Source organism: Tenrec ecaudatus, chromosome 1 (genome assembly GCF_050624435.1).
Source record: "Tenrec ecaudatus isolate mTenEca1 chromosome 1, mTenEca1.hap1, whole genome shotgun sequence".
In the NCBI taxonomy this organism is placed as follows: domain Eukaryota; kingdom Metazoa; phylum Chordata; class Mammalia; order Afrosoricida; family Tenrecidae; genus Tenrec; species Tenrec ecaudatus.
The window spans coordinates 243,216,049-243,231,775 of record NC_134530.1 but is presented as its reverse complement, the minus strand read 5'-3'; positions in this window follow the sequence as shown (position 1 = coordinate 243,231,775).

Below are 15,727 nucleotides of genomic sequence, written 5' to 3'. Positions count from 1 at the left end.
CAAACACTTTTAAAAAATCATTTTATTAGGGGCTAATACAACTCTTATCACAATCCATACACACATCAATTGTGTAAAGCACATCTGTACATTCATTGCCCTCATCATTCTCAAAACATTGGCTCTCCACTTAAGCCCCTAGCATCATGTCCTCATTTTTCCCCTCCCCACTCCTCGTCCCTCATGAACCCTTGATAATTTACAAATTATTATTTTGTCATATCTTGCTCTGTTCCACATCTCCCTTCACCCACTTTCTGTTGTCCGTCCCCCAGGGAGGAGGGCACGTGTAGATCCTTGAATCAGCCTCTATGGTGCAATGGATAGCACACTGGACTCCTAACTCTTCCCAACAAGGGACTGCAAATACTTTCATTCAGCCACCTAAATGGCAACTGGACACATGGACCTTCCCAGATAGAATATACAAGAATCAAATTGAGTACATTTGTGGGGACAGATGATCGAGAAACACAACAATGCCTGCCCAAACAAGGTAGGGTCCAACTATGGAACAGATCATCAATTGCTCATATGTAAGTTCAGGTTGAAGTTGAAGAAAATTGAAACCATTTATATGAGCCAAAGTAAAACCTTAAATATAACTCACCTGAATTTTGAGAACATCTCTGACGCACTGAAAAATAATAACAGAAGACCTGACTAGATGTAGGATGACATTAAGAATATCATACATGAAGAAAACAAAAGGTCATTACAAAGACAAGAAAAAATATTGAAATGGATCTCTTATTTCAAAAGAGATTCTGAAATTCAATCTTGACCTTATGAGGAGAATGGAAGAAATGTGAAGTAAAAGGGTTGAAGAGAAAACTTCAAAGAGCAGCTGAAGTTAACAAAATAGAGTACAATTAAATGTGCCAGGACTTGGAGCTAGAAAGCCAAAGTGAAGAACTTGCTCCGCATATATTAAGTTGAAAGAACTCAAGGATAAATTCAGGCCCACCTAAGTTGAAACCCTGAAGGAGTCTATGAACCAAATATTGAATGATTCAGGAAATATCAAAAGAAAATGGAAAGAATATACAAAGTAACTACATAAAAATAACTGGTCCATATTCAACAACTTAAGAATGATCATACCGTCAAGAACTGATGGTATTACAGAAAGAAGGTCAAGTTACATTGATGGCATTGACCAATTACAGGCTCCAGGAATGGACAGAATATCAATTGAAATGTATCAACAAACTGATGGAAGCACTGGAAGGACTGACTCACTCATCTATGACAATATTTGGCAGACCTGGCCAACCACCTGGAATAGGTACATATTTTTATGCATTCCAAAGAAAGGTGAACCAACAGAATGTCAAATTATAAAACAATATCATATGGAAGACAAAATTTGCTGAAGATCATTCAACAGTGGTGGCATCAGTGTGTCTGCAGGGAGTCGCTAGAAACTCAAATTGGATTCAAAAGAAGCCTGGCCTGAGGTTTCTATCATTGCAGATAAGATATCAGAAGATATTGGCTGAAAGCAGAGAGTAACAGAAAAGTGTTTACTTGTGTTTTATTGATTATGCATTGGCATTGATAACAAATTATAGATGACATTGAGAAGAATGGGAATTCCAGAAGACTTCACTGTGTTCAGGTGGAACCTATACTTGGGCCAACAGGCAGTCATATGAACAGAAAAAGTGGATACTGAACGGTTCAAAACCAGGAAGGTATGCTTCAAGGTTGTGCCATCTCACTATATTTACTTAATCTCTGTGTTAAGTAAATACTACAAGAAGTTGAACCCTATGAAGAAGAACACAGGAACAGGATTGGAGAACGGCTTATTAACAAATTATACAGATGACACAACTAAAGGTAGAAGTGTTTGCATCACTGGCTGATGAACATCAAGGACTACAGTCCTCTGAGTGGGTTACAAATCAATGAGAGAAAAAAAAGCCAAAATATTCACAAGAAAAACAATAGAGAACATCATGTTAAATACAGGGGGAAAAAAATCAAAGTGGCCAGGGATTTCATTTTGCTTGGGCCTACAGGCAATGTTCATGGAAATGGCAGCCAAGAATTCAAAGGACGTGTTGCAGAAGACCGATATGCTGCACAAGACCCCTTCAAGGGTGAAAGAGCAAGGATAGCACTTAGAAGACTAAAGTGTGCCTGACCCATTCACACCCTCAACCAGTGACAGAGGCACACACTCACAAGGTGACAGTCTTGGACTCCTGATGAGAATGGTTCTCGAAGTGAACGAAAACTGATTTATCAAGACACTAGCCAGGGTCATTGATTCTACTAGGCACCATTTCTAATGAGCTCACTAAGCTAAACTTTAAGATACTTCCTAGGGTTACAGACAATAACCCAAGATCAAAGTTAATGTCATGTGCCATTGAGTTGGTTACAATCCACTGTTACCCTATGCACAACAGAAAGAAAGGCTGCACAGTCCTGGGCCCTCATTACAAGTGTTTCTATGCTTGAGCCCCTTGTAGTAGGGGCTCAGTGTCAATCCATCTCCTGAGGTTCTTCCTCTTTTTCCCTGCACCGTCACTTTACCAAGCATGATGGCCTTTTCTCCTTACAATGTGTCCAAAATATGTAAGCTAACGTCTTGCCATCTTTGCCTCTAAGGAGCACTCTAGCTGGACTTCTTCCAAGACAGAAGGGTTTTGTCCTTTGAGCAGTTCATGGTACTTTCAAATTTCTACTCTAGCACCACAATTCAAATGCATCAATTCTTCTTCATTCTTATTCAATGTCCAATTTTCACATGCTTAGGCGGCAATGAAAAAAACCATGGCTTAAGTTAGACACAACTTAGTCTTCAAAGTAACATCTTTGCTTTTCAATACTCCAAAAAAATTTTGTGCAGCAGATTTACCAAGAGTTATACAATCCCCAACCCCTGCCCCAATAACATATATATAATAAATAGTTAGATCAACATTTCTTTTCCTGCCTCGTGTACATCAAATGTAGCTTATAACAAAGACAACCTTGCAGACAACTCAGAGGTGCTCTCCTAAAGAAGGAACACAATACAGTTCTCAAATCACACTAGATCATGAGAAAACAATGGCAAATTTACAACCACAAAGTTTGTAGGAACCCATTGTTTGGTAATATGGATGTGAGGTGCCCAAAGACAGTACTATTTGAGATTCCTCCACTAATCATAGTAGCCTCAAGTTTTCCAGTCACTATCTACTAAAGTCAAAAAATACTACTAGAGTTCCCTGATGGTTGTTAATTGCCATTGTGGCTTTGGCAATTGCTCTGAATTCTTTCCTTTAAAGAGTAAACAATGATATATCATTTCAGATTCCCCACATCTTTTTATGCTAAATTCTCCCTAAATAGGTGTTTGTGGAAAGTTACAAATATCTTTATTATTTGCATAATAGTGGATCCTTTTCCACGTGAATCAAGCATTTTTTGCTGTTTGTTTTAATAATCAAGTGCTGTGATACTGGAAGATGTGTCTCTATGAGTACCAACACGGTCACCCATGGTTAGCAGATTTCAGTTGTTCTTCCAGACTGTGACAGACTTGGAAGAAAGGAGTGGCAATCTTCTTCCAATAAAAACCATATGGTTCACAAAAGAGCATTGGCCTACTCATGGGATATGGATGAGTAATCAAGAAGACTAAATTGCTAGAGGGGGACATTGTGTTTATGTTCTCCCTCTCAGCAAGGGTAAGAAAAGCTTTGGTGCAATGGACTGACCCAGTAACCAGCAATGGACTTGAAAATGTCAAGAAACATGAGATTGACCCGAGACCTGGTAGAACTTTGTACGTTTCATATAATCCACTCAAACACACTGCCATCAAATCAATGCTGACTCATAGTGATCCCCTTCGAGTTTCAGAGACAGTAATTATTTATGGAAGGAGAAAAGCCACTTTTTCTTCAAACTGCCAACCATGAGGATTGTAGCCCAATGTGTAACCACCATGTACATAAAGTCACCATGAATTGGAGCGGACTCAAAGACAACTATGTATGTATGTACCTGTCTGTCTATATATCTGTATTAGACAGGGTTCTCTAGATAGATAAAACCAGAATATATATATATATATATATATATATATATATATATATATATATATATATATATATATATATATATATATATATTGCACAGCAGCTGAGCAGCCCAAGCTGCTGGCCCACAGAGTTGTGAGCTGACTTAATGGTCATTGTCTTAAGTCATCAGATTTGTGTTTGGTGTGGTAGTAGCACTAAGAGTAAGCTGATAAACATATTTGTATAATATTTTTGGACTGTGCTATGAACTTTAGGAAATAAAGAAGGAATTTAAAATAAAATTATAAATGAGGAAACAAGCCATACAAATATGGTGAAATCTTATCTTGTAGGTAGATTAAGGAGGAAATTTAACCTTTGGTTGAGTGAAATATGCAATGGGACTGGTGAGTGTCTGAGCCCTGCAGGACTTCCTTATTCTTCCATATCTTGCAAATTATCAACCTTTGATAATGTACAGCCTCATTACTTTCTACCTCTCATTTGAGTGGAAAATATTCAAGACTTCCTTCTCCATCATGTTTCCACCTTATGCAGGCTCCAGATTTCTTGGGTAAATGGTTTGAAAATGTGGACACCAAACTATGAGAAAATTGCATAGAAGTTGGAATGAATCATTGTCATACAATTCCAGCATTCTGCATGACATCCATGTCTATGCATGGCATAGAGTAAAATATAATGAGGCTCACAAATATTAATAATAGGAGAAAAATAGATCAGGAACATTTTCCCCAGTTCAAGTCATGCCTTAGGAAATGTCAGCTCACTTATATTTTTCTACAAACTGGTTTGCCCATCCCATGAAATTAGATATAATGACATAATCAAAATCCAGCTCAACAAAGTAGGGAATGGCGGCTTTCATCTGGTTTCTCTTCAATTTTCATTTCCCCTGAGTCTCATTAATATTTCTTACAGGCACTATCCCTTGTGACCCAATCCAATCTGAATCCCTACCCCATCTCCTCGACCAGCGACATCCTGTACTATTTTTCAGAGATCCTATAAATAATGCTTTGATAAGGTTTTAAAGATAATATTCAGAAGAGAGCGTTTACTCAGTTAAAAAGCATGGAACATAAAGACTGTTTTATATCTCAAGACCAGTGACCAAGATCATGTCTTGCCAAGCAATCTGAAAGGTCTGTCCACCTCCCCCACCACTGACTTGACAAAAGTGGCCAGTTATTCTTGCTTTACATAGAAGCAGGCAGAATGAGGTGAAAGGGGAAGGAAAATATGACCGGTCAGAAAAAGTATGGAGAGTAAGAAAACCTCCTGATTGGAGGGGGTTGATGTTTGATGACAAGGAAAAGTAGCAAAAGAACTGCCATCCAGAGGTGGCAGTCCACTGCCATTCTGCAAGTTTAGAAAAAGGTGGTCTCCTTTATAGAGAGGCCTGTCCACAGGGACACGACTGCTTGTTAAGGACTTGGTGAAGACGGTTGAAAGTTCTCATTCCATTGCCTCCTCTGTCCCTTTCTGTCTCTTTGGAGCTCTTCTCTCTGGACCACTAAAGAGGCTTCACTCTGGAATTTATTTGCTTGTAGCCTAAGAGCCTGCACCCCGAAAGTTTATTTTCCTCTCAGTTTACATCCTCAATCTTACACTCATTCCATCATTGCTGTAATTGTGCAAGAGGGTGAAAATATTGCCTGGTTAAATATACACAGTAAATGTGGGAGGGGGGAGAGAGAAAATGTTATTGAGGAAATATAGCTATATAGGACTATGTGAACATTAAATAAGCATTCTTTTAATTTTAAAGATTCACAGAGTAGAATCCCTAATTACTCACTCTCACTGCCATTGAGTCAATTCCGATTCACAGTTCTATTAATAGGATGGGGTAGAGCCATCTCTGAGGGGGTCCAAGAGTAACTTTACAGGAGTAGAAAGCGTCATCTTTCTTTTGAAATCCTAATGGTGGAAAATAAATTAAATTCATGATGGTCATGAAAGAGATGGGAGGTCAGTGGCTTAATTGCTAATCCATTTAGACTTAATTTAGTTCTAAATATTTATAGTATCAATAAGATTTTCAAGGTGGGCTGAGTGAGAGGAGGGGACAGCTCATATTTTCAGAGGATTATTTCATTAACAATAAAAGGGGGCGCAGTATGCATTGGCCATTCTTTTAACCACAAGCATTTTTCTTACAAGGTCCTTCATTTTGAAACCCTGAAGTGCTCTAATCCCATTTACAGTAATAAGTATCATATTGGTAACGAATAACCGTTGACTGACTCATCCCCTTACCATCATTTCAGGAATTCTCACACTGGGGCAGCATTAAAGCCAGACTGACTCTATTTCTGAGAAGGAAGCTGTGTGCATTTCCTTTAATCCACTAAGGCACTTTCTTCCTCTTTCACAGGGCGGGGTCATATCCTTTCTTAATACTCTGCTATAGTTTCTCGTTTACTCTTTTCCTTCCATTTCATTCTTTCATCTATTAACCACGAAAGTCTCGTTCTTTTTGATATGAAAATATTTTTTTGTTTTATAGCACTGGTCTCATACAGCATGTGTGTTTATGTGATTGACAACTTCACCCAGCATAATATCTTCCAAATCCTTCCATATCATGAGGTGTTTGGTAATTTTATCATTATTTTTTTCTTATGAGTAGCATTCCATTATACATATGTAGCAAAGTTTATTTATCCATTCCTATGCCTAGAGGCATATAAGTTGTTGCTTCCATCTGCTTGCTTTTGTCTCTAATAAAAGGATGTGCAGATGTCAGCTCATGTTTTGCTCCGTATTTCTTTTGGGTATATGTCAAATAGAGAGTTTGCTGGGTCATGTAGCATTTCTATCCTCATTTGTGTGAGGAAATGCCATACTGCTTTCCGCCCTGGTTGTACAATGTTACAATACTGCCAGCAGTCCAAAAGGGTTCTAATTGCTCCAGAGCCTCTGTTCTTTCAGCATTTGTTGTTTTCTTTTGTTTAACTCTTGCTATCAGTGTGGTAGCTTATCACCGTTGTGCTTTGTACCTCTCAAATGGCTAGTGATCCCACGCATTTCTACAAATGTGTGTTGGCTGCCTGAATGTCATCATTGGTGAACTGTCTATTTATATCCTTTGCCTATTTTTAATCAAATTTTCACCTTATTCTTGTTTAGTTTGTTTCATTTCCATACAAAATTAGTGATTAGTATTTCTATTTCTTTAATGAATGATGGTGGGATGCGAATTGGAATCACATTACATTTATAAGTTGCTTTGGTGGTATTGACATTCCACAATGTTAGCCCTCCCTATCTAGAACATTCTTCCATTTACGTTTGTCTCCTGGAATTTCTTGTAGTCGGTTTTTTGTTTGTTTGTTTGTGGCTTTATGGTAATTTTCTTTATAAATGATTTTGTTTCTCTGATTAGGTGTATTCCTAGGTGTTTCTTATTTGGAGTGGCTCTTGCAAAGGGTATTGTCTTCTTGATTTCCTTTCCCGAGCTCACTTCACTAGTATATGAGAATCCTTTGATCTTTTTTGTATGTTAATCTTGCAGCAAGCATGCCACATTGCTAAATGTTTCAATTAGTTACAATTTTTATTGTCAAATCTCTGGAATTTTCTACAAATCAAATAATACCATATGCAAATAAAGACATTTTTCTTTACATTTCTTGGCCAATTTAGGTGACTTTGATTCTATTTTGAAAAAGAGCTGTGATAAAGGGAATTCTTGGCTTGTCCCAGAGAAATACTTTCAGTTTCTCCTGATTGCTGGCCATTAGTTTTGCATGTATTCCCCTTTATTATGTTGAGGAATTCCCTTTTTATTCCTAGTTTGTTGGATGCTTTTATCCAGAATAGGTGTTGGATTTTGCCAAATGCCTTTTCTGCACAATTGATAAGATCGTATAGTTCCTTTATTGATGTGCTCTCATTCAAAACAAATGCACTGCCCTGGAGTCAAACCAAACGCACTACCCTGGAGTCACTCATAGTGACCCCTGTGGGGTTCCAAGTCTGTAACTGTTTATGGAGAAGAAAGCCCAATCTTGCTCCCATAGAGCTGCTGGTGGTTTTGAACTGCTGACCATGTGGATCCATGTCCACCACCAGGGATCCTCATTTAGGTGCTAGATTATATACCCTAATGTTAAATCCTCCTTGTACATCTGGTTTAAATTCTACTTAATCATAAAATTAAAAAAATATTTTATTGGAATCTATTGAATAGGATTTTGTTGAGAATTTTGCAACTGTGTTCATAAGGGATATGGGTACATAATTTTCTATTCTGGCAATGTCTGCACCTGGCTTGGTATCAGTGTTATCCTAACTTTGTAAAATGAGTTCGGGAATTTGCTGTTTTTTCTCTCTCTCATCACTTTCATCTAAAGGATAACCACCACTCATGCGTAAATACAAAAACCAACCTCATGGTCTCGTTCAAATACTTCAATACTTGACTCCTAACCCCAAGTAAATATCTTTGTATATTAAAGTTTGGATGAAACTCTAAAAACTTAATCTTGACCGAATTCTCTGAGTTCAAGGTAGCTTCCACTTTGCACTGAATGAACTTTTTCCTTAAGAGGGATACACTTATCTCCCAAGTTCTACCACAAATTCTACTTCACAACTTTGTTTTCCTCGGGGAAATTGGTAATGACTTGAAAATTCATTTGCTTTTGAATTTCTCCAACTTTTATTGACTCTAACTCATGACATCACTAAATTAACTGTTTGTACCCCAGGGACTTGGTATGCTCAGCTGCACATCAAATGGTTGGAAGTTGGAGCTCACCTAAATGATCCTTGGAAGAAAAGTCTCGTGATCTTCTTGTGGAAAATCAACAATTATAAAAACCTCTGAAGTTGCAAGTCAACTCTGACACAAGCCTGCATTGGCTGGAGGACAATTAGTCATGGCTTGCAGGCTAAATTAAATCTGGAAATCTATATTTTCCTTCCCACTCAGATCATTTCTTTGTTTCTTGGTTTCTAATAGAATCCTTATTGTAAATCATCCTAAAAGGATGCCACTCCTATTTTGTTCTATCCAATTACCTACCTCAAGCTCAAGCTGATCTAGTTTTCTCTAGTGAATTGATGAAAGTTCCCTCACAAACTACGTCATCTGGGATTCAAGCAGCTACACTGAGGGCAGCGACTGGCTTTCACACTAATTCTGCCTCAGTGACAGTGTTGCCTCACGTCAACACTGGTGATTCTTCTCTGGGTGTTGGCAAAAAACAAACAAAACAAACCTAAACGAAATGAAATGAAAAGCAAACATACACACACAAGATGTAGAAGGAGGAAAGAGCCTAAGCAAGACAAACAGACTGCTATTCCTGGATACATAAAAATATACCTTTGGAAGTGGTTAGTGAGGAAAAAATATTTTTTAACCCTCACCACAACATTTGTCAGTCTAATTTCTTCCTGAATAAACAGTGCTCTGTTGGAGCTACATGATACAAGAAACTTTTTAGCTCAATGGCTTTTTGTTTATATCAAGGTTCTCTGTCCGTGTGGGTGTTGTCTCTGGTCACTGCTCTACTGGGTTTAAGGCAAAGGCATAAATTGTGTCCATATAACCTGTTCGTTCTTGAGAGGGGGCACAAGGACAAGTCATGAGACTTTAAATGATGGGAACTTCTTAGCTGTGTATTCTTTCTCAGGAGTCAGCTCACTCCACCAATGCCTTTATTCATGTGGGATATAATGTTATTTCATTTTCCTCTGGTCATCTTACATCCCTGGAGAGAACTTGACTCATGATATAATTATATGCTTGGCCAGTTCCCACTGGAAGTCGCTCCAGAATGCCACTGCCCTGCCCCACCCCCCAGCCCCAACGTCCTTCTCCAATGCCAAGGAGTACAGCACTCTGCCAGAAAGAAAACAACACTCTGTGTAAAACCCTTAATGATTAGGGTCTTGGAGGACAGTTTGCAATGGCTGCCCCATTTCCTCAGAAGGGATGCGGAGCCCTGGAGCTTGGTGACTCACTACAGAGTCAGTCTGATTTGTGGTCTGTGGAACTGGTCAGCCTGGCCTGCTTAGTTCTCTTTGGTGGTTGGTAAAATGTTTCCTGGAGGACAGATTCTTCAATGTTTGGGGATTAAGGCCTATTTCACAGAAAACATGATTACCACCATTAGAAAGCCAGTAAACCAGTCACCATGAAGTTGATTCCAACTCCTAAAGACCCTGTGTGTGCTAGAGCAGAACTGTGCTCTCTGGGGTTTCCAGTGGCTGATTTTGTAGAAAGAGGAATATTGCTGTCAAGAAGCCTCTGTGTGAAGTTGGGGCCCCAGACTTTCTGTGAACAGCCTCTCGGTTTATTGTTTTCACTCTCCAAAGACTCCGTTGCACTTATAATCATCGCATATTATTGTGTATAGACATCTTGGAGACTATCGTGACAGATCCTAGTAATTAATTTCCATGTTAGTTACATAATTTCATGTCAACTTGATAAATAACTGTAGGGGTGAAGTTAGTCTATCAATCAGGTCATGGGCGGATGATGCCTCCATGTGGGCGTGGCCTTCTAATGAGGATTCTGAGAACTTCTTCTCTTCCTCCTTGGAGGTGGACACTCTCTCTCTCTGCTTCACATTCCTGTTGACAAGCCACATGGAGCTATGCTGATGGCAGCCAGAGCCCTGGAACTGGAGGGGACACGTGGAGACCCGAGCCAACAGATATGCTTCCACTGCCACTGGATCCACAAGGCTTTCCACCCACTGGCATGTGATCATCCTTCATTCAGCATCATTGCAGGTGCTTTGTGAGTTTAAAGAGGATTCATGGACTAGTATCACATATGTGGGCTAATGGATTATGGACTTGATCTGGACTGGGCTGGGATGTTTTCTCAAGATACAATTTTTCTTTGACATATTACTCTCTCTTACACACATATGGTTGTTTCTGGATTTGTTTTTCTAGTCAAGCCAGCCTAATGCAAAGTCTATTGCCTATCTTCTCATTCTACTCATTCTGAATAAAAGTCAGTAAGGACTAGGGCAGGCTCAGGGAAATCATCATTTGTAGTTGTTTGGCTACAGAGTAGTAAATACACTTCTCACATTCCTCAGTAACTGCCAGGACTAGACGTTCCTTCATCATCCCACTTAGAGCTATCATAGACTCTTACCTCGCAAAATCATTGCCACGTGTTCTCCTATCTCAATATCTTCCCTCTGATCCACATTGTTTCAGGGGGATCTATTTTCTCATCTCCAGTGATTTGAGCTCATGTCAAACATTATATTTCCTAAGGGAGACTTTGGTATTTGCCATTGTTATTTTTAAATCTCCATATCTAGTCTTTCCTTTATAGCCCTTATCATAATTTATCATTTATATATTTATTTATCTAAAGTGTCTTCTCACATGAGGCTATAAATTCCAAAGGCAGATGCCATATTTCTTTCATTGCCTTCATTGAAAGAAAGAAAGAAAAAAAGAAAGAAAGAAAGAAAGAAAGAAAGAAAGAAAGAAAGAAAGAAAGAAGAGAATCACCATGATCAAACTCAGGGTTTTACAAAGGACATGCCACAGAGTTAGTATATAATACACATTAGCTAGAAAACCTTAATAAACTGTAGTGGCATCCTGACCACAATTCTGGGTTCAAATATACCACAGTCTTGAAGATGACTTAGGGTTAGGCAATAGTTTGTTCCTTTATACATACGGTTGTGATGAGATCAAATCAACTTGCCAACAGCACCAATATAATGGATATTGTTATTATAATCACTAATTGAATTCAGGACCTTTTCAGCATCCACTGAACTAAATCATTCACTTAAAAAAAACTACGACCACTTCCACATTTTGTTCCATTTGTCTCTTAGGAAAATTTCCACCTGTATCATGAAAGATGCTGGATCCTTCCTAAAGGAAGATGTTAAGGAAAAAGAGATCAAATATTTTTTCTGTTAATTTAATATTGGTTCCATGGAGCTAATCCAATTTCATTTCCAGAAGGCCTTAGGAACTTCATATTCATAATATAATTATGTCAAGGGAACCCAAAACATGTCATCAAATCCACCTGTTTATACCAAGATATCCTCTTTACACCACACTATCTCCCCGAGTTGGCTGAAAGTATCCCACTGTGTTTCTGCTGCCTGTGACATGGCCATGTTCTTGTTAGCTGCCTCCCAAGCCTCTATATTCACGGAGACCCCTGTGGGATGTGCTGAACGGTCGCACAGGATTTTCAAGCCTGTGGAATTTCAGAAGCAGCTTGGAGCATGGTTTCTGAAATGTTCTGTGTGAGTTTGTACTGTCAATCTTTTAACTTACCGATGTGAACCAACCATGGACTCCTGAGACATGGTGACAAGAATCAGTAAGGAGAGAAAAATAAGGGTGATTCTATTCCCCCAAGAGAAGGCAGGTTGTCCATTTCTGATGAGGGATTCCTGACTGATGCCCTCACACCCCACCCCTCAGCTACCCTATGCTAAATCAGAGTCCCTTCCAAGGGGAAGGGAAGTATTGTGCTCTCATTCCAGGTGTTCTCCCTGGGTAAGGCTCTTACAGTAACGCCGCAGTCATCCAACCGGTGTATTTCTGAGTAGCTGCTTAAAAATCTCCATTCTTAGAGTCAAGATATCTGTGTTGTTACTTTGCCACTTAAGAATTGTGGGTATTTGAACAAAGACTTCAATTCTCTGAATTTCAGATCTATAAAATGGAGAAGATACTAAACCAATTCATAGAGTTATTGAGATAATTTAAATAATAATAGAAATTATAACAACAAAAATAATAATATATGGGAAAGCATAGTGCCTAATATTTCATAGGATCTTCTTGAAGGTTTATTAGAGGTACCCCAGGTAATTAATAGTCTGATTTTTTTAAAAAAATTATCATTATGACCAAATAGTTTGGGGCTACTATTTCTGGAAACCCACTGGAGATGCCGTTATAAAAAGGGCCATGAGCAAGGATCGCACAGGAGTAGAGAACTCTAGACCAATATCTCTAATGATCATAGATGCAAAAATTCTTAAGCAAATATTGGTCAATAAAATACAAAAGTATATAAAACATACATCCATTATGATGGGGGGTGGTGGTTAATTCCAGGGATGCAGGGATGGTTAAACATCCAAAAGTCCATAAATATTATTTTACACATTGATAAGAAAAGGATAAGAATCACATGAGAATATTGGCAGATGCAGAAAAAGCATTTGCCAATATCCAACACCCATTCCTAATTAAGACGCTAAAGATGAGAGGAATGGAAGGAGAATTCCTCAACTTAGTACAAGCTATCTATGAAAACCCAGCATCCAGCAACACACAATCAATGGAGAAAAGACTAAAACAATCCCACTGGAAAAGGGGACCAGACAAGGATACCCTTTGTCCCCACTTCTATCCAACATTGTACTGGAGGTCCTAGCTAACAACATAAGGCAGCAGAAGGATGTTGAAGGTATCTGGCTTGGGGAGGATGATGTAAAACTATCACTATTTGCAGACAAAGTGATTCTGTACATTGAAAATCCCTAATAAAATGTAAAAAAAGAAAAGAGGAGAAAAAAATGATTAGGGCAAAGAATGTACAGATGTGCTTTATACAATTGATATATGTATATGTATGAACTGTGATAAGAGTTGTATGAGCCCCTAATAAATTGTTTTTTTTAAAAAGCATAAGACTTGAATAGACAAAATAAAATATGTACAGAAAAAGCAAAAAAAAGAAAATCTCAAAAGCTCCACTTCAGGAGTAAGTATTGGCAATGACCGAGGAATATGGAAGAGTGGCAGGATACAAGATCAACAAACAGAAGTCATTTGGTTTTCTAGGTGCATTTGACAAAACCATGAAAGAGGAGATCAGGAAGGCAGTACCCTTCATAATAACCAAGAGAAAAAACTGAAATATCTAGGGATATATTTGACCAAACAAAAACAACCAAAAGACATACAAGGAAAACTACTGAACCCTCCCTACTAAAGGAAACCAAAAGCGACCTCCACAAATGGAAGACTATTCCATGCCTGTGGATTAGAAGTCTCAGTATAGTAAAGATGCCAATCTTACCCAAGTCACTGTATAAGTTTAATGCTATCTCGATTCAAACACCAACAACCTTCTTCAAAGAACTGGAAAAACTGACCATCAATTTCATATGGAGAGGAAAGAATCTCAGAATCAGCAGAGAACTCCTCAAGAAGGACAAAGTCAAAGGACTCGCCTTATTGACTTTAACACCTCTACCAGCCACAGTAGTCAAAACAGCATGGAATGGTCATAATAACAGATACTCAGACCAAGGGAAAAGAATATAAAATCCAGAAATAAAACCATCAGCATATAGACAACTGATCTTTGACAAGGACCCAAAAGGCATCAAGCGGAAGGTGAGTACCCTCTTTTAACAAGTGGTGCTGGAAACAATGGAAATCCACTTGTAGAAAAAGAACCAATATCCCTACCTCATGCTAAATACCAGAACAAACTCAAGGTGGGTCACTGACATAGAAGTAAAACCTCAGACTATCAGGATCATCAACAAAGTAATCAGGACAAACCTAAGGAACTTGGCTCAGAGAATACATAAGCTAACTGCAATAGGGAAGGGTACACACACACAAAGATGAACCTGAAATCGACAAGTGGGATATACTAAGGATAAAACACCTATGTGCATCGAAAGACTTCACCAAGAGGGTAGCAAGAGAACTCACAGACTGGGAGAGGATGTCTAGCAATGACACAACAAAGGGCTTATTAATAAAATCTACAATATCCACCTAGTGTGCAAAAAGAAGAAAACAGGAGAGAGGCTGGCCTGCCATACCCACATAGAAATAAACCAAGAAGGAAAAAGAGAGAGTGAGGTTCTAGACCCCATATCAGCACACTAATCCCTCAGGACAATATCCTTGCATGGAGCTGCTAAGTCACAGAGAGGACTTAGGGCCAAGAACAGCTTGGACAGAGGACAGAGGACAACACTGGGGACATACGGAGGGTAATGAATCCACTCTGAACCCCAACAGTGGGGTGAACCAAGAAGGAACATAACAGATCAGCAATGGGAGCAAGCATAGGCACAAAGCCCCTGAGGAGCCCCCAAAGAGACTTCAAGCTAAGCGGGACAGTGCCTGGAATCCCCCTGCACCAGTGTGGAGATAGTCATAAAGGTCAGTGGACAGACCTGGAATTATGTATGTTTTTTCATTTTATTTGTTTGTTTGGGGGGTTGTTTGCTAGTCTTTTAAAATTTTTGTTCATTCTTCTGTTTTCTTTTTATTTTATCTCTATTACTGTTGTTTTGCCTACTAATATAAGATAGGCATGGGAAGCAAGCCTGAGGAGAAAGCAATGGCACTAATGGTTCTGGAGGGACCTGGGGAGAGGAAGAGGCCACGAAAGGAGCTGTAAGCAACCCACACCACAGACAGAGGAACAACTAGGAAATTAAACACAACAACGAGGAGGACGTAGAGATTGCGGTGGTATTGAAGCAACATCAATCTAGCTGAGAGGAATTACTAAGAGGCAAAAGAAGGGCTAATGTGATTGTAGGGTAGGAGAAAGGTAAAAGGAAACAAAGGAAAGATCTAGGAAGCAAAACTATGGATAGAGGTCTGAACATAGGTGGACGCTCATGTAAATATATTAACTCATAAAAATAGAGATATGGCCTATGTATATACAT